Source organism: Terrapene carolina, unplaced genomic scaffold (assembly GCF_002925995.2).
Source record: "Terrapene carolina triunguis isolate 2854851 unplaced genomic scaffold, T_m_triunguis-2.0 Scaffold66, whole genome shotgun sequence".
Taxonomy (NCBI): Eukaryota; Metazoa; Chordata; order Testudines; family Emydidae; genus Terrapene; species Terrapene triunguis.
The window spans coordinates 46,270,439-46,292,145 of record NW_020664417.1 but is presented as its reverse complement, the minus strand read 5'-3'; positions in this window follow the sequence as shown (position 1 = coordinate 46,292,145).

Below are 21,707 nucleotides of genomic sequence, written 5' to 3'. Positions count from 1 at the left end.
TTACAGTTTTGTAGGTAATATAGTATGCACGTTAAAATGAATCAAGAAATAATGTTATCTGTCTTCATTAACTTAATTTCTCTCTAAATTTTGGGTCTAAGTCAATAAAAATATAACACCCTGCACGTGAAATATCCTCTGACGATGGAAGTAGCTGCCTTAAAGAGTAGGAAAGATGTAAAAATATGAATTATTAAGCCTGACTTTTTTTCACATTCCTAACAGGCTAGGTCAACAAAGAGTATTTAGGAAAGAATGAACTTTTTTTCTCCCTGCCAGATATAATTCCAGCATATAGTGGACCATGCTTTCCTTTTAAAGCCAATCTTTCAACTGTGTTCATCTGTGTTAATACACATAATGCCTAAAGCAATGAAGGAATTAAAAAAAAATGAAACCCATTAACAGAGTGAGGCTGGACAGCTGTTATTTTTGGTTAAGGATATTATAGTTTACAGGAAAGCTCCCAGAAAAGAATGGAATGTTTATATGCACATTCTTTGCAGATGAAAGTCATTTAAGAATGGCTTGGTGGTAAAGCCCTATATATATATATATATATATATATAGGGATTCTGGTAATAAAGACAATTGTATATTATTACAATCCCCAGGAAACATTTGTTTTAAATGTGTTTATTATACGCTCATGGAAAAAGAAATGAATTGGGCCTGATCTTGCTCCCATTGAGCCCAATAGGAATTTTGTCACTGACTTTAGCAGGAGCAAAATCAGGCCCCATAATTCTATATTAAAGAGACAGGTCAGTTTATATACCTCCAATCCAATTTAAAAATTTATGGTATGGCTCTATGCACCCAGCAAGAATACATGTTAAAAAGAAACTCCTGAAAATTGAAATTCCATTCATTTTAAAGATTCTTTCATACAGGTGGCAAAGAGATTTTGGTAAATGTGAGTTCTTTGACAATTTTAACTAGTGTGCATATCAGAATAAACAAGTTTAGTTGGTGTAGATAAACTGACTATATGTTTCTGATCGTATGTAATAACAATAATTGTCACTTACATAGTAGATCTCATAGCATTTTATAAAGCACTATTATCCATTCCCATTTTATACAGATTTGAAGTGATTCAGAAAGTAAATGGCAGAACCAGGAATAGATCCCCCTATTCCCCGACTCCCAGTGCTATAGTTGCCTTTCTGCTAGACCATAGAGACTTCCTACTACTTTGGTTATGACGACTAAACATGGCATAGACATCACAAATGACACCCTAAATGTAGGTAAGGCACTTTTTTTCTTATGATGTATCTATTTCAAGCAGTATCTATAGTTAATTATGATTGAGCAATGGATAAGTCAATTACTAGCATCAAACTGCCTTTCTGTGGTTGGAAATGAAGACAACCAATGTCGGACCTTAGGAAACCTTTAATTAATAAATAACACACGATCGGACAATTAAATACTGTAAAGGTTTGGACCAGTTCACTGAGATGAAGAACCACTTAGAAACCAGGTACAGAAGTAGTCAATGGATATTTAAAGAGTAATTCTGTGAGGACTAATTTATTATCCTTTCAGCATTTCCATTTCCAGTCCTGGCTGGAACCCAGAACGGCACAATCAACAATTGCCCAAATTAACCTGAAAGTTAAGACATTAAAATAAGGACTATAGATAGGATGAAAAAGGAGAAAAGTTTAATATCACAGAGTTTTGATAGTACTGCTAATAAACAAGTTATGAACCTAAATGTAAGAAAAACAGAAGTTTGCACTTAAACATGAGATGATGAAAGACTTTAAATGATGCTATCAACTGAAAAGACAGTAGAGAAGAGTAGAAACACATCAACCACAATATGTAATCAATATCACAAGGTTGAAGAAAGTGGCTAGTAGCAGGCCTTGTCATGATAGCTTTAGGGACTTCCATAGGCCAATTTATAATTGTACAGTTGTGTATATACTAAGTTTATATCTATTTAAGTTGATAAACATGTTGTCTAAGATTTCTGTTGCAAAAGAATGGATCTGTTAATAAATAGAATAAAAGAAATGAAATGGGAAGAAATTAAAAAGGAATATTTTTCAAATCTCTACATGGGTTGATTTTTGTTTCAGCTCATGCAAAGATTGGTTTCAGTTCAGGTCACCTAAGAGCTCTGATTTTATTGAGATTTTTTTCACTGTTAAATCCAACATCTTTTGGGGAGATTGAATGGAAAACTGCCTGTATACAGAGTCCAAAGGGATCGTCAATATAATACTCACAAATTACTGTTTGAGGGTCAAATTCAGTTCTCCTGTTGGGTCAAATTGTTCACTGACTTGTACTCAGTGCAGCCCAGTTGAACAAAGTGGAGTTGCCCACAGTGTAAATCAGTACAGACTCAGATATGGTCCATTGTCTTTAATGAGACTGAGCACAACAGAATTCATCTCTTTATATACAAATGTGCAAGTCTTGTTGAATTGAGTTCCAGTTTATGGTGGATTGTCTTTTAAATCATTTTTTTCACTGCTGGCTTCTAGAGGCTCTATATTATCCATTGGAATCCAGGCACTCTTCCAACAAAGTTAGGAGAGTGTTTTTTAACAATTTTTTTATACTCATGGTGTGTAATAAGAATTTTCTTCCAATCTTGTAAAAATGCAATATTGTGAACATTTAGACATCTGATGTGGTACCAAATCTCTTATACTCATAAGTGTACAGATACAAACATAAGAGAGGAAAAAGATGAAGAATAATATCACTTACTGTTTAATTAACTACAATGTATTTTGTTTGATTAGCCAATAGGTTTGACATATTGTTCATTGTGTTATATTATTCTTGGTTACAATGATGTTGCTTTAAGAGAGTTTAGAGTTATTACTCAGAGAAGGGGAGAGAGGGCTCTAGCATTCATTTTTCAAGTCTACTTCTTCGATACAGAAACCTCTGAGTTTCTTCTTCTAGAGCAATGTTATAAGTAGATGTTGCCAAGCCCACTGTTTAATAAAATAAAAATAATATTTAATAATAATAAACACTAAGCATTTACCAGTACACAATACTTTGCAAGCATTAAGTAATTAATCACCATGATGCATCTGTGTGGTGAGTATTACTATCCACATTTTACACATGGGGAAAGAAAGGCCACTAGGTTAACTGATTTTTCCAAGGTTACTCTGTGAATCAGTGACACAGCTGGGATTGCATGATACTGTATTGTGCTTAGACTTTTCTTGCCCCCCCCCCCCTTCCAAATCTCTAATCTTGATTAAATGCTAATAGGCTTTAAAGACAAAGAAGCAGATATAATAAGATTAATCTCCTCTTATGCTTTAAGAAGGACAATAAGGGCCAAATTTTAAAAAGACATTTAAATTAGGCATGCAGAAATATAAAAGAGGACAGAAGCAGTTAACTTTACAATGAAAATAAGAAGTTCCACACAGAAAAGCAGTTATGCACACAAATTAGTATTTGCAGTCACTTTTGTGTGCCCAAATCCACATATGTTTCAGGAACAACTTAGGAGTCCAGTTTTGAAAACTTGGGCTCAATTGCCCAGCACAGACACACTTGAATGGCTTTTGAAAACACAGCAATGCATTTAGAAGGCAGAGCTCTAGCCTTATACAAATAAGGAAGTATTTTCCAGGAATTGGCCAAAACACTCTGAGTACTATTATAATATGTAGGGTAACATTTTCCAAAGTTCCTAAGCAGGTTAGATTCCTAAGATCAATAGGAGTTAGGCACCTCACCTGCTTAGGCACTTTTGAAAACCACACCAGGCTCTGATTTCTCTCAGGCACCTAAATGCCTTTAAAAATCTGGCCCTTAGCTACTTTTGAAAATCCTCCTGGTGCCTATCTGCATCTTTAGGCACATCGATACCTTTAAAAAAATCTACCCTCAAAGTAACATTGAGCTAGACCCACTAAGAGATTTAGACACCTAACTGCCACTTTAGGCACCTGGTTAAGGCACTCAGCTAGGAGACCTGGTTTCAAGCTCTGGTTCTGAATCAGGCTTATGTGGGAATCTGAAGCTAGGTACATCCTGGGTGAGAGTGATAACCTCCACCACTATTCATTGTGAGAAAGGGTTTTAGACACCTAATTCTAGGATCCGGTTTGTGGCTGTGAATCCTAAGTGGAGATAGGCACCTCCCTCCAGCCTGGGATTTAGGGGCCTAAGTTCCCTTGTGAGGCAGAAATTTGGACCTACCCCTCTCCTTGGCATTTCCCACTGGCTATCTTAGGCAGCTCCCTGCTCAGCTTGCTGGATTCTTTGAATCTCATTCCAAGACATCTAATTCTGCCTATGCACTGCATAGAGAGCCTGGGCACCTCACTCAAAGCTGGGAATTCTATATGATAGGGTGCCTAAGGTTAGGTATTGCAACTCTGAGCAGAAGTCCCCTTTGTGGAGATAGTCCTTAGGTACATTGGGAAATGATACTCCCAGTGTTTTGAACCAGTATTGAAGAATGCCACAGTACATTTGAAAACAGTGAGTACAATTATCTCATGGAAAAGGATAAAGTAGAGTAAGTTAATTTAAGTTAATACTCAACGAGTTTTTAATCAGATACTACTAAAGTGATCTTTAACTTTTCTGCAAACTGTGTTAATTGTCATTGGGACAGATCCTCAGGTGCTGTAAATGGACTTCAGTGGCGCTACCCTGATTTATACACTGAGTATCTATTCCTTAATTTTTATGGTCCTTCCCTGTTCTTTTTGCCTTCATCTTTCTTTTTAAGACCAACCGCATCCGTCTATTGACAGTTATATAATATTGCAACTGGGGAATTAAATTAAAAATTTAAATCTCAGGAGATAATGACTCCATTATGTGAGATGCTACTTAGGTCTCATCACGAATCAATGGAGCTGATGTTAAATTGGAATAAAGACTTAATATTGAAAGGTGGCTTAATAATGATATACAAGCATATGTGAGGGTGAGGTGTTGGGGAAAGGGAAGATATGAAGTAGGAATTCACTTGCTTTCAGTACAGTATTATAATAAAATTCAGGGGAATAAACTAAAATGTTAAAACAGATATTTAACCTGGGTTGTAAAAAATAAATGTTTCATCCAAAGTGTTGTTGATATATAGAAGAGTCTGCCAAGGGACATAGTTAAAGCTAGAAGCATCAGAGAATTTTAAACTGATATAGATGAGTATTTGTAGTCTCATCACATTTTGTGATATATCTGCTGAAAGCCAAGTTGAATCAGTGATAGCCAAAAGGCAGCACATGAAGTCCAAGACGCCTGCAGTGAAATACAGGCAACACCATTGAGCACTCCTCCCTAATTTCAAAGATGAACTTGGTACCCAGCTGTAGCAGTGTTGGATATGGTACCTTCCTGTTGAATTGCTGCATATTTTAGCACCCAGTAGATTCTGGGGTGTTCTAAATCCCATGTGATACCAGATTGTGTGACATCAGGCTCTGAATATCCCAGATTCTTGCATGATCTGAAGCACAACACATTGCTTATGAAGTGGCACCTCAGGGCCCAATAGATATGCATGGATCTCAAGATCAACAATGTAGATAAGGAGGGTCCACCAGAGATCACTACAGAGGAAAAGGGGAAGGAAAAATGTAAGGGAATGCGTCTCAGGGATTTTGACTGTAGGATGGAGTGATCCAGCTCACTGCCTCAATCTGTATCATGTAAATGCTCTCAAAGTTTCAAGGCCAATAGGTGCTATTTATCTTTAAAAGAACAGCTCACTAGAACTACATTATTTTGCATCTATCTATTATTATTCTTGTTCTTGACCTTTTAAATCACTAAATCATCTCCATAGCACCACACATTAAATAGAAATATTTTTGGAAGTAAAGGACCAGATACAAAATGCATGTGTAGGCCACAAAGTCAAAAACATCCCACATTACATGGTGCTGCTACTCCAAAACCAAAAGAAATGTTTTCAAGCACTTGCCCAGTTTCTAAAAGCTTTTAACATTGTTATTGCCACCAGAGAACTGATGTCTCTTCTTGCTAACTGGAAAATACAACTTTATAACTGCATTAAAAAGCTACTGTGAGACAATGATCCAGAGATGTGTCTAGAAGCATTTGTCAAGTCATTATTTCATTGTGTGGCATTATATGCTTAGGGCACCTTTCATGACAGGGACAAATGAAAGATTACATTTGGATGGTCAAGGATACCTACAAAAATAACAATAAGAAAACCTGAAGTGCCTTTTCTTTCAGGCTGTTGCTGTGGTTTTGAGAGGGAGAAAAAGGCTTTAAAGAAGGTGAGTTGCACTAGATGGCCTGGATCTTATGACCCAAATTTTTTGAATGAATTTCAAGTTTAGGCATCAAGGACCAATAGGGAAACAGTAGGATCAAGTTAAAACAGAAGTGTATAATCTTTCAGTCTCATGGCAAGTGGTTTTGAAAACTTGAATTAAAATTAACTAATTAAAATGAGGAAACAGATTTTTACCCTATGGGTAAAACACAGAACAAACAGCAGATTAAAAAACTGACATGTTAAGCCTTGTGCAGGTACCATCTCTGCATCTTCACAACAACACTGAGGGCCCAGTTCTGCATTCCATGCTCATGCCAAACTTCTTTTGAAGTCAATGCATCAAGAAAATACAGGACCAGACCCTTTGATTGGTGTCATCATTTTGCAGTATTTATGCTCGTTTTAATTAAATGCTAATTCAAAAGCCTTGTGCTATAGGGTAATTAAAAGAACAAGGCTTACCTTTTCCTAATTTGCTCTGTTTGGTAAAAGGAATGTCACTAATGTAATTCATTTCCTGTAGTGTACACCACTGGCCTTCCCACATTAAACATTGCAGCTCATATCTTTAACAAAAAAATTTAAGACATGTAGAAACACAAACCTCTCTTAACAATTACACTTCTGTTAGGAGAAAAGAAGACATGACATAACAGCAGAGCAGGTAACATGCTGCTTCTTTCTTAATGAAAAATAAACTGGTTTGATTGTTACTGATGTAGATAGTGGAACTATGCTGAAAGGTACAGAAGAGGCTAGACAAAAGTATGATTGACCTGAGTCTTTTATGTAGCAATTGATCGTTCTCAGGCATCAAAAGAGCTGTGTTATTATGCTGCTTGTGACAGATTCCAGGGCTGGCAAGCAAGCCTCTTCAGGATCTCACAGACTTCCACATGTGAACCAGGAGATGAAGAACATGTGAAAAATCACACAAGACTAAATTGTGTCCCTCATCCCCCATAAGGAGGAGCAACCCCATGTGGGTGCTCAGTGGGAAAGAGAGGGAGAAAGGAGTTTTCTCCTCATGTAGAAAAGAGGCCCAGAATTTCAACTCTGGGTACTAACAAATATCACCTCCCTGGGAGCAGGCAGAGATATGGTTCTGTTTTTATTATGCATCAGTCAGCAGAGCCAGCCAGCCAGCCGAGGAGCAGGAGAAGAGATGTTTTAGACAGCATTCCCTCCCAACCTCCTGGTGCTGTCCCTGATTATAGTGCAGCTCTGTGGTGTTAGCATAATCAAACCCAGAGTGTCAAATGTGTGGCAACTTGAACAGATGAGAATAAGGGGAGCATGGACTGAGCCCTTAAGGTATGGCATTGTCCCTATATGAATTTGAATAAAGTATCCACAAAGAAAGGAAAATACAGGAGAAGCCATTCCCTACATAAAACCAGACTGTCTCGCCATATCCAGGCACCTGAACTTAAGGAGGGGAGAAGTCACGTGAACTGAAACTGGAAAAAAGATTCAAGTGAACCCACTGCAAACCAAAACAAGCATTTTGTTTGGCATTGGCACTGCTCTGGTTTAGCTGTTTGAGCTAGAATGAAAAGGCCAAATTGTGAGCCACTACTCACAGGAGTATAAGAGAGACACATTCTAGCCTTAAATATGTAGGAAGAAATCCTGGCCGCAATGAAGTGAATAGGAGGGTTGTTGTTTTTCCATTGACTTCAATAGGGGCCAGGAATTCACTCTTGTTTTCAGTTTGTATAACATTATAGTGTGTTTAAATAACCCCTGGGGCCAAATTCATCCCCAGTGTAACTCAAGCAACTTCCATGAAATAAGACCATTTCCCTTTAGTGAACTGATCCCAGGAATTGTGTTGTAATATCTGAACTATGATATTTTAAGGACCAGAGGGCAATGTCATTCACAGCAGCTATGGCTCCTCAAGTTTAAATAAAGACATGACAAACAGACAATGCTGGATCTCTGTATGCATAAAGTCAAAAAAAATATGAAGAAGTCCTGCTTTGCTTGTATTTGAATAAACCTCATTATCTGTAACCTTTTTACCAAAAGGTATCCTTCAAATAACAATAACTGAAATATGTTTTTATAACTACTCAATATGTTTGTTTTCCTTTAGATAGTGAGGCTTAATACGAGGGGCAGTCAGAAAGTTTCTAGCCTGACAAAGAAAAATACATAGTTTGGGTTCAGTTGTTTTATTTTCAGTATATATCCTCCCCCCCCTGACATGAATGCATTTGGTCCTGAGTAGCTGCGACTTGACTATGCCTATTCTGTACAAGTTCTTGTCCTGCATGTTCAGAAATTTCTCGGCTGATAGAAGCAGCTCATGATCATCACTGACACTCTTCCCTCAAAGGTCTTCCTTCAACTTGGGGAACAAGTGGTAGTCTGAGGGAGCCAAATCTGGTGAATAAGCTGGATGGGGAAGCAGCTGAAAGCCACATTTGGTTGCTATGGTCACTGCAACCTGGGATGTGATAGGTGATTCTTTGTACTGGAGAAGCAAAAAGTTCCAAATGTTCCCTGAAAAGGTCAAGTCATTCTCATCCCTCAACATTCTGGGCACCCAACTTGCTGACACCTTTCTCATGCCCACTGTCTCAGCTATGTGTCTGACTTGTTGATCTTCTGTCATTCATCACAATCTTGTGAACTGCATCAACTTTTTCAAGGGTAGTGGCCTCTCTGAGGTGTCCTGACCTTGACTCTTCCTCAGTGCTTATTCTCAATATAACTTAAATTCAGCAGCCCAGTTTTTTACTGAGTCATATGAAGGATCATTATCCCCCTGTGTTGCCACCATGTCTTCATTGATTTCCTTTGAAGAAGCTTTTCTTATGGAAGTACTTAATCACCACTCTGATTTCATTCTTCTACATTTTTCAAATCTTCAGTGGCTGGCTTACTGGGATACATCCATGTTCAAATTCTGAACAGATGGAAAAAGTGACTTCTAACAAGGAAACATCAAAATATCAGTACTTTGATCTGTGAAATCTGATGGGCCCTAGGATATCATTAAATATATCATGTGAGACCCTCATAGTAACTTAGGCATTAAGTTTGGTTAAGCCATTTTGCTTTCCTGTCTACCTATAGTTTTTACTTTAAAGGTATATAGTTCAACTTCAAAATTAAAAATCAATTAAAAGTACAGTAAAGAATTTTATGTCATCAGGGACCTTGGTCATTCTGGATAGGCCCCCAGATGTACTCCCTTATTGGAAGGTAAATCCTCTGAAGCATTCCTGGAGGATAAGGATAGCAACAATATAAAGATAATACTTAGCAATTATATAGCATCTTAAATCTTGAAAGCACAGTTCAAGCATTAAATAATTAATAGAGCTGGTCAAGTTATTCATTGCAAATAAAATATTCAATTAGTTCACCCCTTTTTTCTGCTTCCAAACTATTAAGCATTTAATCCTGATTAATGCAGTGAAGGCAGCTTTATACATCTAATAGCTTATGTGAAAACATTTCAGCCTATGGATTGTCTGCAAACTATTCATTCCCTGTTCATTATTCCTGGTGGTCACTTTAGTCACATGGTGCTGGTTTTGCTTCCTTATTGGATAACTGAAGTTTTTTAAACAGAAGAATAATGAACAACAAATGACTAGAGAAAAATTAATAGCAAATACTGTTATCTGTGTGCCAATACCATTTTGTTTTTTGCATGTGTGTATATAATACACAATATATATATTGTGACAAAGTTCCTCCTCTATCTTGGTGGGACCTGCGCTTATTGGCGGATTTTCTTGCCTCAGGGATTCACCATGTGGGTTGGGGAACAGCCCAGAGACCTTCCCCTCTGGAAGAACCCACAGTCCAGGTCAATTGGGAGGTTTGGGGGGAACCCAGGCCTGCCCTCTACTCCAGGTTCCAGTCCAGGGCCCTGTGGACTGCAGCTGTCTATAGTGCCTCCTGTAACAGCTGCATGACAGCTACAACTCCCTGGGCTACTTCCCATTGGCCTCCTCCAAACACCTTCCTTATTCTTACCACAGGACCTTCCTCCTGGTGTCTGATAACACTTGTGCTCCTCAGTCCTTCAGCAACACACACTCTCAGCTTCTCACACTACAAACTGAAGTGAGCTCCTTTTAAAACCCAGGTGCCCTGATTAGCCTGCCTTAATTGATTCTAGCAGCTTCTTCTTAATTGGCTCCAGGTGTCCTAATTAGCCTGCCTGCCTTAACTGGTTCTAGCAGGTTCCTGATTACTCTAGTGCAGCCCCTTCTCTGGTCACTCAGGGAACAGAAAACTACTCATTCAGTGACCAGTATATTTGCCCTCTACCAGACTCCTGTACCCCACTGGTCTGGGTCTGTCACAATATAAACCTAATATGTGTATATGGACTGACTGAAATTGAAATAGATTAGTAATTAATAATGTCATCCACTGCATTTTTATAGACTTTTTTGTCAGGCCTTTGATTCAGTGCACTGAGCAAACTTTTGGGAGCTGATGAGGCAATGTGGTGTCCCTTGGGAAAATAATGTCATTGATCAAAGACAGTTCTATAATGGAACAGAAAGTTGTGTTGGTGTTAATGCTAGACACATGGCATGGTTTCCTATTTCCCTGGGAGTTCAGCAAGTCTGGATCCTGTCACCATCATAGTTCAATATCTGCACTGATTGATTGATGATTAAGTTTGAGGATGCAGCTGTTGGCGGTGTCAAGCTGAATACCATTTTGTTTCAAGACCTGGAATAGGCCATGATATTGCCTTGTTGGCTCCATTTGGTGAATCGCACCAGGTCATTTGGTGATCTGGTCAGGCAAGAAGCAGAGCAGACTGGTCTGGTTATTAATCTTGATAAAACTAAGTCCCTGGCCATTACCATCAAGCAGCCTCCAGCTCTAGATTACAACCAGCTCAGTATTAATGTGTTCGGATCGGATATTAAGTAGATGGCAACCATCAAATATTTGGCAAGCATCATAGGCAGTGCTGAAGGATGCTAGAAAGATGTGAATGCTAATGTAGCAGCAGCAGAACTATTGTCATGTTCTGGGCCCTTCAGTGGCTTCTGTGGTGACATTGTGACATCAAGATTGCTACACAGCTATATCTATATCTATATCTATCTATACATGTATACCATGATTATACCTGCTTTATTGTATGACAGTGAAACATGAGCAGTGAGAGGGGCTAAAGTGTGGTGGATTGATGTTTTTGATTCTCGTTGTCTTCATTAGCTTCTCCATTTTAAGTGGCAGGACAAGATCAGCAATGAAGATATTCCTATCCAAACTTAGCAATCAGCTCCATCAGCATTTGTTCAGTTTCAGGGGCTTTCTTTGTATGGACATATTATTAGTCTGGAAGACCAACAAATTACAAAGTGTGTTCACCAAGGAATGCCACTACACAACCAGTGATCACATTGTCACCAGAAGCTTCAGTGGCATAATAAGATTACCAGCTATGGATATAGACTGAACAACCAGCCAGACCAGCTTAAGGTCCTAGCTAGAGATCTATCTGGGTGGCACTTGATATGCAAATAGTCTATGTCCCTTTGGGATTTGTAATGATGATGATGATATACCTCCATAACTATGGAAAACTAAATATATTGTCTAGTTCTTATAAAAATGTTTACAGATGATTCCTATTAGAAATCAACCTGTTGGTAAAAATATTACAAATATTATGATTTATATAAATAAAGCATTACTCAGTTATGTTTGTTTGACTCTTCAGACCTGCTTACAAAGATTCCACATTGTCGTTTTGTAGTATCAAATTCTTATTCCTCTGTGAGGTGCTGGATATTCTGATTTCCTCGACTTTTCTTTCCCCTGTTTGATATCACCTTATGATTTCTAAGGATCTTCTTCCTTCTAATTAAACCTAAAGGTATATTAGCAACTGAACATAGGTTTTCTTGCTTTCACTTACTGCAAAACTTACTTAGTTGATAGAGAGACAAGGTGGGTGAGGTAATGTCTTTTATTGGACCAACTTATGTGGGTGACAGAGACAAGCTTTCAAGCTTACACAAACAGAAGTTGGTCCAATAAAAAATATTCCTTCACCCACCTTGTCTCTCTAATATCCTGGGACTGACACAGCTACAACTACACTGCATACAACAATTAGTTGATAGATGCATTCATATCAATTTATCTAATACATAATGGAAGCTGCCTACACAGTTTTCAATTGAAAATCACACCTGCAGAGGTATGTTATTGCTTCATTCGTGCCCCATGAATCTTTGCATGGTGCAGAAACAATTGCACATGCATGTGACTGCCTATCTGATTGCCCTCTTCTTTAGGGAAAATCTGCAGGAAGGAGCTAAGGGGAAGGAGATCTCTGAGAAGCTGTCCTCACAGAGATTTCTCACAACTTGTCTGAGGGGATAAACACAAGGGATCCCAGGAAATCAGAGCCATCCATGCAGAAACCCTATATCCCCATGATCCTGGTGTCACCTTTCCCTCCACTCCCTGGCATCATTAAAGGAGTACCAGCAGGCCTCTTGCAGCTGAATGTTGGCCTCAGGAAGGGGGATGAGGACCCCACTGTGGCAGGAGCCCAGCAGAAAGGCAATATAATCAGATATACTATCTTTCTACTCTGAACTCTGCAGATATCCTTCCATAGGGCTCAGGGACAAAGTGTCAGGGATGCATCAGGAACTCCCTTCCGTGCAGGAGGACAGTCTCCTTCACACACACAGATCAGGAACATAACTAATCTGTCAGTTACAGCAATGCACTTCCAGTGTGTGACACTCTGTACCTCGGGGGAACACCCAGCACCCCCATGTTCACCCTTGTAAAATGATTGTGTGGTATCCAATGCAAAGTTTGTCATGTCGGGTGTCTTCAGAAGGCTCATGATGCCCTGAGCATGGTTGTTAAAGTGATGTTATAGTAAGGTTATAGGTTATAATTTCATGTATGTAGTTATGAGGCTGAAAATGTATCCTCATGGCTTGAAATAAGCCCAGACAAAAACTCTCCAAGAGCTCAGAGGCAGTTTACACCTCAACAGGGCATGTATGGGACAAACCTAGCCCAGCCTCATAGCAACAAAAGAATCTGTTGTACTCTCGAGGATTTGCCCCCCCCCTTCCTTTGGTCAGTTTGGAACTGCAATGAGGTAATGCTCACCTGACTCTGAAGGGGGGGGGCAAATCCAAGAGGGAAGAAAGGACATGATAAAAGGGAGAGACATTTGATATGCTCTCTCTCTCTTTTCCACCTACATCTACAGACACCACCACCACCAAGCGACTGAAGTGCTGATCAAAGGGGAGAGCCTGGCTGAAGAGCAACCAGCCAGCCTGTGGTGAGAAGTATCTAAGGGCATGGCACACTGGAAACTTCAAAGCGCTGTCGCAGGAACGCTCCTGTGGCAGCGCTTTGAAGTGCGAGTGTGGTCTCCCAGCACTCCTGGTAATCCACCTCCACAAGGGGATTAGCTCCGAGCACTGGGAGCGTGGCTCGTAGTGCTCTGAGCCTGTCTACACTAGCACTTTAAAGCGCTCAGACTTGCTGTGCTCAGGGGGGTGATTAAGTTATTGCCATTTAACTGAGAGGAGAATTTTGCCCAGTAGGGGCAATTCATTTGTTGTAAGATTGTAATTTTGTGCTAATGCATGCCAATTGGCTGAGGTTTTGTCAAAGTATAATTGAAAAAAAATGGTTGTATATTATGCATGAATAACATTTGATCTACATTTCACAAATTATAATATGAAAAATATATCTTACAAGTTTCATTTTAGACCATGACATTTTAGGCAGAAGGAAAGGAGCCAAAGCTCACTTGGTCACTACACTATTATTTTCTATTAGAAATGTAGCTTTTTGTTGTATTTCTTTTCATACTCCTCTTTTTAGATGTTCCCCATCATCCCATACTGTTCGTCAAGGTTTCCACAGATCCCAAGGAAATCTGGCATCAAACTAATGTATGCCGTTTGGTGTAAGATTTAATAAATGGATTTTGGTTTTATTAGATAATATAAATTATTATGCATAATGTTTTACTGACTTGTATGAACATGTCTGTACTGTCTTCCAAAAAGGAGCTTGAGGAAGGCAAAAGTCTTGTACCTGCTTATGAGCTGAATTATTGAGACGTCCTTGGAAAGTGAGTGTTTCTAAGACCATGCTGAACAAAAAGGCATAGCCATGAAGGAGTCAGTCATGCCATGCAGTAACCTTCTTCCCAGCTGCTTGAACCATAGGAGTCTGTATGTTTTAACTTCAACGCAACGATGAAAAACAAACAATGTTTCATTGGTTTTAATGTTTTTATTGTTATTAATTATTTACAGTAAACTAACTACCCCACATTTCATGGTCTAAATCTTTCCCATGTGCAATTAAGCAGATGTAAAGATCATAGCTGCTTGTTCTTTTTGATGTATTATTTTTATTATATAGTTGTAAACGTACTTTCTTTTCGGGGAATAATAGTAATGGTATGTAGCCGGTGACCATACACTGAGTTTGTTCAAAAGTGCATGCAAAGGTTAAAACTAAAGGACAGATTCTGCACTGATTTTCTCCCTATGTAACCCACTGAAACTCATTGTGTAAAAGGCACTGCAGAATAGCACATATGTTTATGGAATTAGCATCTTGGGCTAAGATTTTCAAAGCTAAAAGATCTGGGCGCCTAATAGGAAATTAAAATGATTGGGAACTGGGCAACTAATACCCTATGGCTTTGTCCAAATAGTTTTGAAAATCTCAGCCTTATTGCCTGCTCCATGTCTGTCTTAAAGTACTACATAATCTGAAAAGGAGCAAGTTATCTGTGTGATCCCCTTTAGCTGCCAGGATTGATTAGATATCTTCTGGAACTACTTCATGGAGATTTCTTGCATTTCAGATCGGGGTCAAATTGAAAAAAAAAAATAGTGCTACTATCCGACACTCTATCTCCAAACCCAACTCTGGGTTTGGGACACTAAAATGAGATGCCACCTAAAATAGATTGTGCAGATCTCTAATATATGATTATCCCTCTGTGACCCTTAGAATCCATCTATGCCAGCTGGCAAGAGGGTTGCAAGAATACCCTGTTCCTGATCTGTACATTCTGGTTTTCCAAAGAATATCATGTGAAGTCTTAAATGAAAGCTGAAGTCACGCTGGTTATTAATATTGTTGTAAAATGTATGTACAGATCTATGCAAGAAGTTATATGTGTATACAGAAAATATGTTCCTGATGCCCGTATCAAGGCAAAGTTGACAAACAGGTTTTCTGTCAGATCAAAGATGTTTATTCACCTCTCTCTCTGGCATGTAAATTATGCATTGTAAGTTAGCACAGTGAAGAGTTATTTACATACAAAATTAACAGGGGTGTGTGAAATCAATAGGGAGGCATAAGAGAATAAGCTAGGGGGTCATTCTGATTCTGAAGTACAGACAAGGAACCTTGGGGAATACTAGGAAAAGGCAAGGAGTTCCTGAGTTGGATCATTCAAGCTGTTCCTTTGTGAACAGCAGACCTAGTATTAGTGTGAGTGTCCAGTGGCAAAAGAGCTGGACACTACAGGGTAATGCTTCCAATGGCCTCAGGGACTGGGGTACGCCTATAGTTAACCCTGCAAGGCACATGAAGGGCTGACATAGCCCAATGGAAAGTTCTCAGGTGGCTGACAGGCTGGAGCTGATACTCAGTTAAAGACAAGCAGGTTTCCCTCTCATTGGAGGCTGGGGAGTAACAAGGTCACTCAAAGTCTTGGCTACCCCAAGGATAATCACACCCTCTCCTTTTTTTCGTGATTTGAAGAGTAATGAAATAGTTAATCTTTAAAAGTGATTGTTTCAAGCTGTCTGCAGACTCAGACAGACTTCACGGAATTGGTTTACATTGGATCATATTTTGAAGATTGTTTTTGAAAAGGTACGGAGGAAAGACCAGATTTACAAAGGTATTTAGGCATTTACAAATGTAGATAGAAACATAGTAGAGTTTATAAACACAGCTAAGTGAGTTAGGTTCCTAACTCCCATTAAATGACTAGTGGGATTTTCAAAAGCAGGGGAGGTACCTATCTGCATATTTAGGCACCTGAATAATTTTGATAATCTGTCCCAACTGTCTTAGATCATGGAGCACCAGATAGTAGTCTCCAAAAAAATGTATTTGCTAGTTGCACCACAATGAGCCAGCTCAATTTGCCCCCTGGTTTAAGATGATTCTTGCATCTTTCCTTTTGAATTACATTAGTAAAGATATGTGATGCTTGCTGTTGTCTCATCTAACTGAAAGTTAATGGGAATTAAGCTCCTAAATCACTTGGGTGCTTTGGAAATTTTTACTCTGGGATCCTAACTTTAGGCATCAGACATTTTTTTAAATGTTGGTCATCGGGTTCAATTCTGCACACCCTTTTACACCTCAGTATTCTTACTCAGAGTAATCCAATGGAATTTCTCATTTGAGTAAGTAAGGAGTGTTTGAGTGAGTAAAAGTTTGATATTCAGGCCAGAGTCAGGTTCCCAGATTTGTTCTGTAATTCTCTGCTCTTTGTTTCTTTGAATGATTTCTCCCTTCAGATTTTCAGCCCCAAAATCATCAGCTGTCAGTGTTCTATTATATTGCATTAGCACATCAACTTTTAAAGAATGGTTATAACTTTTTACATGGCCTGAGAGTGAAAGACCTTGATTTTTAGCTGTCTGACAGCACCAACCTTCAGTGGCAACTTTTAACAGTGCATAGCAGTTTCTCTTCTCCAAGAGCAGATACAGCAGCAATGGTAATGTCTCATAAGAATACAGCAAAAATAGAGTTTGGTACTGATATTATCCAATAAATGGCTTCAGTTCTGTGTTGTGTTGGGCTTTGTTTATCTGTCTTGGGGGCTGGGACAGTTGCTACATCAGTATTTAATCTTTAAGAGGGCCCATATGCACCCATTTCATTTTGCTATGTATGTTGCCATGTATTCCTGACTTTGTTTCCACATAAATTAAATGTAAATGTGTTTTGGGGTCTTTCTTTCTTGTGTACCCCAACTTTTGTTTGATGATAGATAAATAGATATTATGCACAAGCCCAATTTTAGATTTTGAGGTGGATCAATGAAATGTTTTCCTGGAACAGGCTCAAATTAAACTGACTTATTTTGTATAAAAAGGATATCTTTGCCACATTCCCCAGCCTTCTGCTACAGGGGAAATGAAGCCCAGATGCTTGTGATGGTGTCCATGTTTAGTGTATTTATTTTAGTTATTTTTCAAATATATTTAAAGTTTCTATCTCAGAACTTTCTATTGACTTGTACAAGCATTTCAAATAAATGGAACCAAAGTCAAAATACCTATATGACAAAATGTAAACCACCCAACTAAAGATAGTTTTCCTTCATCTAACCTGTCCCTATAACAAACCAAGAAGCCTTGCAGCACACTCAGAAGCTCAGTAATTCCAGTTTCTGATGGACCAAAGAAGGAAATGAGTTACACAGTCCAGGACCTGATACGGAAAATGCCATCACAAAGCATAGAAGACTTAGTGTCTGTCCCTAATTTGTCAGAAATTGTTCTGTTCCCATGGGGGAGGACAGCTCAGTCCAGATCTAAATGATTATAGCCTCCAAATACTATAAGAATGCCTTACAACAAGAAAAACTCAACTCTAAGCAAGTGGAGGCAACTGAGGTTAATCAAGCTGCCCAGCACCCTGAACTGTTCTGCTGTTTGTGAGTCATTATGGTGATTGTTGAGGAGTGTAATACCCCTTTAAGGGACAGCCTGGATCTTACAAATGGGATAGCCTAGGGTGTAATCAAGGAGGCCCTGTCCCATCCTAGGGCTCGGCTAAATATAAATCGGAAGAGGAAGCTAAGTGAGAGAGAGGGAAGTTGCAGTTATATAGAGGGTTGTTTTCTCTCAGGTTCTAGGGGACTAGCCTAACCAGAGGCTTTGTCTGTGGACTTTAAGTTTGAGACTGAACCAGTGGTGAGGACCTTATGAACTGCTTATTTGAATTATTCCTGACCATGAAGGACATGCGATTTTGTTCATGTGTGTTGGCTTCTTTTTCCCTTGGGCTGTTAAAGCAAACCTACTGTTGCCCAATCAGGAGAAATTAAGGTGTGGGACACTGACAAGACCACACTAGGTTGCAAAGGGATGCACATGGACTGCTCACATCTTTACATATGGTGCCTGAAAAGGGACCTGAGACCCGTCTCCCATCAAGGAGGAATGAGATTGCAGAGAGGCGCCTGCACTATCCTTGGCTATGAGGTATCCAACCTCCCTAGCTGGCAAATGAAGCAACTATGATGACCTCAGAAGTTCTGGTCCCAAGATTGGCTGGGTGCCCAGTGGCTGCAGCAGTGACTGGACAGACTGGCCCATCATGAATGCCAAAAGGAAAGGAGACAAATGGTCCTGCCAATCAGGTGTGTGCACTGTCACCTAGAGGGACATATACCGTAAGCTGGGTCTGCCCCTGGGGAACCAGAAACTATATGGCTTGCTGGCTGACATAGGGTGCTGAGATACCTGGGGAGATCTGGGCTATTGAGTATACTGGGACCCAGAGTTGAGGGACCCAGACAGCTGCAGCAGTTGAACAAAGGACTGAGGGGACACAGTTTAAGGCCAGGAAAAGTGACACCAAACACCTGGTGTTTGGCCTTCACCACAGGCTTTACCCCACCTGACTTAGGGACCTCCAGGAGCTTTCTTCCTCACTGCAATGTCTGCAGGCAGTTGCCACCATGGCTTCTCTCCATTCCCTCCCTCTCTTGCTTTGCTTCCTCTTTCTATTTATATAGCCCAGCCCTAGAACCGGGCAGAGTCTCTTTGACTACAGCCCAGGCTGTCCCAGCTGTAGGCTACAGCCTATCCATTAAAGAGGTAGTACGTTGAGACCCTAACAGCATCTCAATGCAAGAGGGCAAGGGCCTCACTGGTATCCAACAGTGAGTTTCAGCTGACCTGGCCAATTGAATATACCCCAATGCACTAATGTCACAACCTGTATCTAAAAGATATCAGCAGAAAACTAATAACGTACTGATCATTAATATTATTGTCGTGTATGTATGGAGGACAAATTCAAAATTACAAACCTATTGGAAACTATGCTATCAAAGAGTGTCTGCCAGGCAGGGCTAAGGTTACTGCATGTTGGACACAGGAATGTGGTTCTGCCATCTGGAAGGCATTTCCAAGGTACATTAATAGACAATGGGAATGCAAATTATATAGAAGGTAAACCAGACTATCAAGACAGCATGGGGATGAGACTGCAGGAAACAGATCAGTTTGTATTTTAGCAAACACCAACAGAGGAAGAAACCAGCATGAAACTTTCTTCATCAGGAGACTCCATGTCGCCTTCTTCACAGCTTAAATGAACTTTACTTTGGCAGGGTAACCTTCTGAAGAATCCATTTCAGAAGTTCACTGGATCACAAAGAGAAGGTCAGAAAACCCCATGTTATCTTTTACCTAAGAAGACAAAGGAAACAAGCACAGAGGGGTTGATCAGCCAACTTGCTGGAAGATAGACTGGCAAGGTAACTACCTTGAACAAAGGCTGTAGCTTGTTTTGTTAAGTCTTAGTCTCTAGAAAGCGTTTTTCACTTTTATTTGCTTGTAACTATTCCTTTATACTTGAACCCACTTAAAATCCTATCTCCTTTTGTTAATAATCTTGTTTGACTTTTAATCTAAACCAACCCAGTGCTGTGCTTGATTTAAAGTGAATGTTAACTCCAGTTAATGTGGCAAGCTGTGGGGCATTGTACTTTTAAAGGAATAAACAAACCTTAATATCTCTCTGGATGGTCCAGGAGAGGGCTGGACATTGCAGAGCACATGGTTTGGGGAAAATCTGGGACTAGAGCATGTTGGGGTCATCTTGCCAGGTGTAACCAGAATGTGGCTGGGCTGTAACAAGCAGGCTGCTGAAATCAGAATTGCTGAATCAGAGGTGTTTAACACACAGTCCACGCAAGCTTCTATGCTGGTTGGGAGTGTGCAAAGGGTGCTACAACCACAGAGCATTTTGAGGTATGTAGGGTTACAGGGCAGCCAGTGACACAACACCTCAGTGCTCTGGGTTGCACCCCAGAATGTGACAAAGACTCCTTCACAGAGCTGGAGAAACTTTTCTTCATCTTCTGGACACCCTGGCATAATAATTACAGGAAAATATTTGTTGCAATCAATCCTTAGACTTCTACCACTACACCATGGTGACAAAGCCAGGGACGAAGGCATTTAGGGGCTGATGGCTGAGGACAAAAGATCACGCTGAAATTCTACCTAGAATGTTGTGGGTTTGTTTTGGTATTTTTAGACAAGCAGTATTTTCCCTCATTGCCATCTGAAAGCATATAGCCCAACAGTTGCCAATATACTCAAAATGCTTTCAGGGAAATAATTTGTCAAATAAACTCGGTGTTCGAGGGACACAAAGGGCCTAGCTACTGAAGTGTCTTGTGCACACTTTGATTTATTTCAATACTTAGGTGGCATTGCTTTATAATCCCAAACTAATTAGTCATCACAACAGCCCGGTAGGGTAGACATTATTATCTTCATTTTGCATGTGAAGAAACGATAATATAAATGTTGAGTTTTATTTGACTAAGTTCCCAATGCCTTCATTTAAGAAGAAAGAGAGGAATGCAAAGACTGACATTGTGCCTGGTCCCTATGCAGAAGTACAAGGGGAGAAGGCACCTTGCACTTTCTCCGGTACACCTATTGTAAGTGGGGCCAAACACAACAGAGGCTATAGAGTACTGGTATAAAGGAACATGTTAATGTGTGTCTACTTCATACCTCTGTAACAGGATAGGTATTAACTAATGAAAGGGTTACCATGGTAAAACCTATTCATTTAATAGCAGCTTGAACAGGAGCATAATTAAACTATGTCAGTTTATTTTAGAATAGGATAATTTACACATGCTTGTTTCTAAAAATATTTCAAGATTTTAAACCTAATGGGGAAAACAGTTAAAAAGATCAATTCTTGGGTAATTGTGTTCCTGTTTGATGACTGCATAGCCCACAAATGAAAAATTGAAAGGTGTCCACATATGGAATAAACTATCACAAAATTTACTTTGAGAATATTACATTTTTTCCCTGAATTCACTCCCATCAAACAGATTGGATTCATATGCGGTTTAAGACTTTGGTGGACAATTTTCCTTTTGATCTAGCTTTATTTGCTAAGAGCCCAATTTTGCAACCTTTACTTGTGTTGGTAGCACTTTTGCAGGAAGTTCCATTCAGTGAGAGTTACAGAACTGACCCTTAATTTTTAAAGGGGCAGTCTTTAAAATAAAACATTATTTTGAAGTGAATTTACTGCCTGCCTGAATTTACTGAGTTAACTGCCTTAGAAATTGAATCCCTCAATCCATTGAACAAGTACGCCACAGAGAGTGAGAGTGCAAGCTTCCCTGTATGCA